The following is a 7,398-nucleotide window of genomic DNA, read 5'->3' on the forward strand; positions in this document are numbered from 1 at the left end:
TTTAACAAAGAAAAATCAATCAAAAAAATGTCATAGGTTCGCCATCACTGCCTTAAGAGATAGATATCAAGTAGGCATAACATGTTCTCAAAAAATTAGGGTTGGCACGCAGAAGAATTTTGTGTGTGTGTGTGTGTGTGTGTGTGCTTAAAACCAAAGTGCTGTAATATGCTTCAAGTATTAAGTGAAAACAATGCATTAACAAGTAACAAAAACAGTGCAAACTTCATGTTGTAGGCCATGGGGTCTCCCCGTTGGGCCTGTAGTGCTTTGGGGGCCCGAGAGGGGTCTACCAACATGCTATCTGAGCTGAAATGTAAGAGGCCTGCTGGGTTCTCTACAGAACCACTGTGGCCAGCCAGTGACACCCATGAGGTAGCTATTTGGGGCAAGGACACCTCATTCTTCTGGGCTCCTCAAAACTAGGTGAGGGTGGCTTGCCGATAAAAAAAACTCAAGATCAGCCTTAGCCAGTTTGGCTCAGTGAATAGAGCCTGCAGACCGAAGGGTCCCTGGTTCGATTCTGATCAAGGGCACATGCCCGGCTTGCAGGCTGGATCCCCAGTAGGGGGCATGCAGGAGGCAACCAATCAATGATTCTCATCATTGATGTTTCTATCTCCATCAATATATATATTAAAAATACTCAACTCTTACATCTTAAAAACAAAACAAACAGATGGGAGGTCCCTCAGGGGACTCTGCATCTCCCTGCCCTGGGAACTAGGGCTCCTAGATAGGGCCCAGAGGCAGGTAAGGAGCCATGGGCTCCTACCCACAGGCCCTGATGGAGTAGCGGGGAGGCGGGGGTTGCTCCTCCTCCAGCATGTAGGCTGGGAGGCTGCGGCTACGTGTAGCTTCCTTGACGTACAGGTTCAGGAGGACCTTGGTGGACTGCTTGTCCACCCTCTCCTTGGACACGTCATGGCTCAGGTGGTCCCTGAGCTGGTCTCTGCCCTGGACCTCCATCATCACCTCCAGCACTGTCATGCCCTTTACTGGCAGGCTGACCAGCTACAGCCGCATCTCGGAGGACCTGGCCAGCGCCAGCAGGTGCCGATGCAGGCCCTGTGGGAAGGGCATGTCCTCGGGTGTAGGCCATGGTGCCTGCTCAGATGCAGGCTCACAGTAGATCCACTCCAGCATGCTCAGCTGGCGTGCCAGCTGGATGCACTGCTCCATGGTGGCCCAGGGCCTGAAGGGCATCTCGGTGACCTCGAAGTGCAGGAAGGATTGCCTGCGCTGGAGCCAGGCCTGCAGCAGCCAGGTGAGTAGCGCCTTGCGGCTGCCCGCAGACCCTTGCAGAGGCAGTTGAAGATGGTGTTGCTGGTCAGGTTGCCCAGCAGTGCCAGCTCCTGGGAATTCAGGGCCAGAGCGAAGCCCCTTGGTCATACACCCACAGGATCCAGGCGATCATGTGCTGGTTGGGTTTCTGCTTGAAGTGCTGTGCAATGGCCAGGAACTCAGTGTATGTGTAGTAGTGGTGCGCCGGCCCCATCATGCTCTCTGCCATGGTCACAACTGCTCTGGAGGGAAACAGCAGGAAGCCCAAGGGGTGCCACTAAAGGAGCTGCAGGCAGGGACACGGGGGTACCAGGTGTGGGAAACAGTTACAGCCTGCAACACCTCCCTGGAGCTGGGAGTCAGAGTTTTTGCTGGTTTTGGTACACACTCACAGAAAGATTGCCCACCCCTGGCCTAGGGGGACAAATGCCTTAAAGCTTCCAGAATGGCCCATGTTAGAAACAAGGCCCCCTACCAATCAGGAGACAGAATTTAGAACCACAAAATTAAAAACTGGAAATCATAAAGTCCCAAGAACTAACTGACCATGCGCACAGCTCTCTGGCGAGTTGGCCCTCACCAACTCAGATGTGCATACATTTTCTTTCTTTCACAGCAGCGCCTCCTCCCTGGCCTCTTTCTCTTTCTCTCCCTGAAAAAACTTGCTTTGTTCTCACTCCATATTGTCCTTGAAATGTGTCCTGGGTGAGTCAAGAACCTGGAAGTCACCTGCCATGCGAAAGTTCCAGGTCCCGGCCTCCGCGCAGGAACAGTCCAGCAACAACACTACTTTGAAATTGCAAGAGAAATAGTGGTTGCATTTTCTAAGCAAATTCAGCAAGAAATAGTAATGGGGCCTTTGCTTCTTCACTTCAAAGGCTGTTGAAGTGATGTTGCTTAGCTGATATGCTCTCCTAAATTGGCTGATCCTATGGGAACAATTAAGCAATAATTACTTATAAATGGCTTCAGGGAAATGCTGAAGCTGGACTCTGTTAGTCTATGATTCCTAAACAGAATAATTCAAACATGGTCATAGTTAAAATATATATCTGTATTTTGTTTATGTGGAACACGTGATAATATATGCAATAAATTAAAACAGATTAGTCCGTGTAACAGCATAATACACATTTAATTAAAAAATGATCTTGCGCAATATTTGCCCTCGTAGAAAGATAATGACACCTAAAAATAAGAAGTCATATACATATAATCATAATAAATGATATGTTTATTTTTTTATTTTTTTAAATATATTTTATTGATTTTTTATAGAGAGGAAGGGAGAGAGATAGAGAGTTAGAAACATCGATGAGAGAGAAACATCGATCAGCTGCCTCCTGCACATCCCCCACTGGGGAAGTGCCCGCAACCCAGGTACATGCCCTTGACCGGAATCGAACCTGGGACCTTTCAGTCCGCAAGCCGACGCTCCATCCACTGAGCCAAACCGGTTTCGGCAAATGATATGTTTATTAAGCCCAGTAGTTTCTAATGTCAGAATGGGTTATGTTTTAGTAAACATTTTTCAATAAAAATGAATGCAGTGCTTCCTTATCATTAAACAGATGATTTATTCTTTCTTCGTTATAGAAACTAAACTATAGTTTTAATTAAAAAAATAAAGTAGTAATATCAATCATGAAATTGGGTAGTTAGGAGTAAATGTATTGGGTATGTAACCCACCCCTCTATTCTTTTAATATTGTTTCTGTTAAAAGTGTTTTTGTTAAATATGAATTGTTAACTAATATGTAACCCATAGAAAAGTGGCATATTTGTGTAAGAGTTCCAGAAACTAGCTTATGGGGGAGGAAGCTGACTCCAGCAACTGGACATTCTGGCTCTAGGAGACTTACTGACACTCAACCATAAAAACCAGATCCATGCTTGATGAGTTTTGAGATAATCATTAGAATGGACTGTGCTGAGTTACATGTAGAGATTTCTTTGTCCTTCTTTCCTTCTCCCTCATAATAAAAACTGCTGCCTGCCCTGAGATGTTAACATGGTCTTTTGGATGGGAGTCTGCCCATCTACCCAGGCTGCTGGCACTTGAATAAACCGTCTTTCCCTACACCAGCACATGTCTCTCCAGTATTGGCTTTCAAAGCGGCAGGCAGCTGAACCTGAGAATCAGGAATGATATAAAAAGCATAATAAAGGAGCTTTATACATCCTGATATTCAAGGACTGTAAACAAACAAGGAACTTTACTTCCAATTTTAAAAAGTTTAGATTCTCCTGGTGCCTAAATATATAAAACAAGAATGTAAGTTTAAAACTGATCCATGGGCTTACACTTTTAGCCATGGATTAATTGGTACTAGACTAATACTTCTGCCAGAAAAAGTACCCTGGAAAATCTCTTTTCATATATCAGACAAAAGAATACAGGATGGTGATTCTTAAGGGAAGAAAAACAAAGGAGATGTTAGCTATGATTATGCTGGCTCTCTCTCTGGACGGAGAACCCAATCAAAGCAGAGCAGTTTCACTAAGTAGAAGAGAAAGACATCAGAGGTCAGGTAATCAGAGAGGGTTAGAATTTGCTGCTCATATACTAAATGGACGAGGGAACTGCACAGACAAAATCTCCAGAGAGCTCCGTAAGTGCTCCATTGTCTCTTTGCCTGAATACTAAGCTGTATGTAAGTAGAGTGAGATATAGCAAGTCTGTGCAGAGAAGAGCTTCCAAAGAAAGAATAACCACCAAGAATTACAAGCTGTACAATGAGCAGAGCTCATACAGATGGTGGAAGTGTTTGAATTCTAGGAAGCCAAAGTGAAAACACTCAACAGTCAAGACCTCAGAGGGTCATGACTTAGAGTTTGATTAAACCGACCCTATAATGATCACTACTCTTACTTTGCCCTGACAAAGATTAAAACAAATTACAAAAGAATCATGTTGATCTTCAAGTTAACTACCTGTCTAAATTAATCTAGAATAAAGCATAACACTCTTTAGAAGAAGGCAACTATTTCAGACATTCAACACTGTATCACTACAAAGTTAAGCATCCAATTAAAAAATCACTAAGTATGCATAAAAACAGGAAAACATGTTCTGGTGAAATCTCAGTTGTTATAAACAGAACAAAAAAATGGCATAGATAATGACAAGAATTTTAAAAACCTCATTATAATATGACTACTATGTCCAAGCATTTAAAGAAACACATGAAAACAAATAAGGTGCAATATTAAAATCATAAAAAAATAAAATGATACTTGTACGGTTTGAATAATACAATAGCTGAAATTAAAAACAACACACACACACAAAACACTACATAGGCAGATTAGACAGTGAAGAGGGTGAACTTGAAGATATAAAACTATTCAAATTAAGGCAGAGGGGGAAAAGGCCCCCAAAAAACACCCTCTCACCTAAATGACTGTCATTAAGCAGTCTAAAATAAGGCCCTCAGGGTCCTGAAAGGAAAGAATAGGAGAAAATTAGGGGAGACCAAAAAAATACTTAAACAAATAGTTATTGACTGTTTAACATGGATAATCTCAACATCCGTACCACTTACCCTTTGAGACAGCATGGAAGGACCTGGAGAGTATTTTTTTTTTTTCATTTCCATCTCAACTACTTCTTTTTTTAAAAAAATTTAAATTCTTCATTGTTTAAAATATTACCTATGTCTCCTTTTTCCCCCCATTGACCTCTCCCCGCCTGTTCCCACTCCCCAGCACAGGCCTTCACCCCACTACTGTCTGTGTCCATTGGTTATGTTTATATGCATGCATACAAGTCCTTTGGTTGATCTCTTACCCTTTCCCCTATCCTCCCCTGCCTTCCCTCTGAGGTGTGACTGTCTGTTCAATGCTTCTATGTCTCTGGATCTATTAGGACCTAGAAAGTACTACACTAAGTGAAATAAGCCAATCAGAGAAAGACAAGTATCACATGACCTCACTTATATGTGGAACCTAATGAACAAAATAAACTTACAAACAGAATAGATCCAGATGCATGGAAGCATGGAAACAAACTGATCAATTTCAGAGGGAAGGGACTGGTGGGAAGAGATTAACTAAAGAATTTATATGCATATATGCATAACCCATATTTGCAACAATAGTGTGGTGAAGTCCTCGGGAGGGGTGGGAGTGAAAGGGGGTCAATGGGGGAAAAAAGTATCTGTAATACTTTCAACAATAAAGACAAATTTACAAAAAGATAAAGAAGCGCTAATTACATGCCAAATGTTCTCAGTGGCTTCATATATAAATTATTGTAGTTTATTATAGTTTTCAGATTAAAATTATATGGATAACCCTTGTTGACACTTTCTACACATTATTCAACACTATCTGCAGTTCTAATTTTTTATTGGCTTATTTATTTACTTATTTATGTTGGAACCTTAGTCTACAAGCTCCCTATCATTTTGTTTATTATTCTATCCTCAGCACAAGAAAGTTTCCAATATATGGGAGGTATTTAATAGGTGTTTATTACTATGCTACTCCGTTGAAATTGCATTTATTCTCTTTCCATTCCTCTTTCAATGCTGGCCTTGATCATTTTTCTTACTCCTGTATTCATCAATACATCTAAAGCTCATACTGAATGTAGTCCATAGACTTTTCAAAGTTAATTCTACTAATTACGGTAATTCTGTCTACTTGATGCATTCCCTGATTACTCAAATTGTATATGTGTACCAAATTCATCATTTGGTCAAATCACTTGTTTTGTTTTTTAATTGATTTTCAGAGCAAGAAGAAGGGAGAGGAATAGAGAAATAGAAACATCAATGAGAGAGGAACATGATAGATTGGCTGCCTCCTGCATGCCCCTATTGGGGATCGAGCCTGCAACCTAGGGCATATGCCCTGACCTTGAATTGAACCAGTGACCTCTTGTTCTTGGGTCGATGCTCAACCACTGAGCCACACTGGATGGGCCAAATCACTTCAGTTTTTATAATATTTGGTAAATATTTCTAAATTTAAACAACTAGTCAACAAATGGCCATTATTATTATTATCTTTTTTTCCCCTCTCTGTAACTCTTAAGTTCTCACATTTGATTTTTCATCATCCAGTCATGTGTTTGGGAAATACTTTTGAATTCTACCCACTTTATAAAATTTGGTGCCTCTTTTGGTTAATGCTTCTTTTCCCATAAAAGATCAGAAGATATTAAATAGACCATTACATGCAGGAAACATGTCATATATAAATAAAAGTTCTTTTGCTTAGGACTCTTACATGTATATCAACTGATCTGTATATAGAAGGGATGCACATAATGGGAAGTTATAGACACTGATCCATTGAAATGCCCCCATTTTATAACATAGTTTTTTTTTTTTTTTAGGAGCACCTCATAAAGGATTTATTATCTTTTAATGGAATACATTTTACTTTTTAAACTCTTCATTGGTGAAAGTATTATATATGTTCCATTTCCCGCTCCCCATTGACCCTTTATAGCCCAGCTCCGAACCTCACCCCAAGCCTTTACCACCCAATTGTCTGTGTCCATGGGTTATGCCTATAAGCATACATGTTCTTTGGTTGATCTCTTCTCCCCCACCATGCTTTCCTTTTGAGATCGACAGTCTGTTCCATGCTTCCATGTCTCTGGATCCACTCTGTTCATCAGTTTGTTTTGTTCATTAGATTCCACATATGACCGAGATCATGTGATACTTGTCTTTCTCTGACTGGCTTATTTCATTTAGTATAATACTCTCTAGGTCCCTCCGTGCTGTCTCAAAGGGTAAGAGATTCTTCTTTTTTACTTTTTTACAGTATTCCATGGTGTAAATGTACCACAGCTTTTTTATCCACTCATCTACTGATGGGCACTTAGCCTGGTTCCAGATCTTAGCTATTGTAAATTGTGCTGCTATGAACATAGGGGTGCATACATTCTTTCTGATTTCTTAGGATATATTCCTAGAAGTGGGATCACTGGGTCAAATGGCAGTTCCATATTTTTTTTTGAGGGAACACCATACTGTTTTTTCACAGAAGCTGCACCAGTCTGCATTCCCACCAGCAGTGAACTGGGGCTCCCTTTTCTTCACAACCTCACCAGCACTTGTCATTTGTTGATTTGTTGATGGTAGCCATTCTGACAGG

General features: G+C 41.1%; 1 pseudogene; it reads right to left on the minus strand.

Annotated features, from left to right (window-relative positions):
* Nucleotides 1-732: 732 nt before the first annotated feature.
* LOC132212690 (uncharacterized) lies at nt 733-1,635 on the minus strand (annotated as a pseudogene).
* Between the last annotated feature and the right edge of the window lie 5,763 nt (nt 1,636-7,398).

The sequence above is a fragment of the Myotis daubentonii genome, chromosome 11 (assembly GCF_963259705.1).
Source record: "Myotis daubentonii chromosome 11, mMyoDau2.1, whole genome shotgun sequence".
Lineage (NCBI taxonomy): Eukaryota > Metazoa > Chordata > Mammalia > Chiroptera > Vespertilionidae > Myotis > Myotis daubentonii.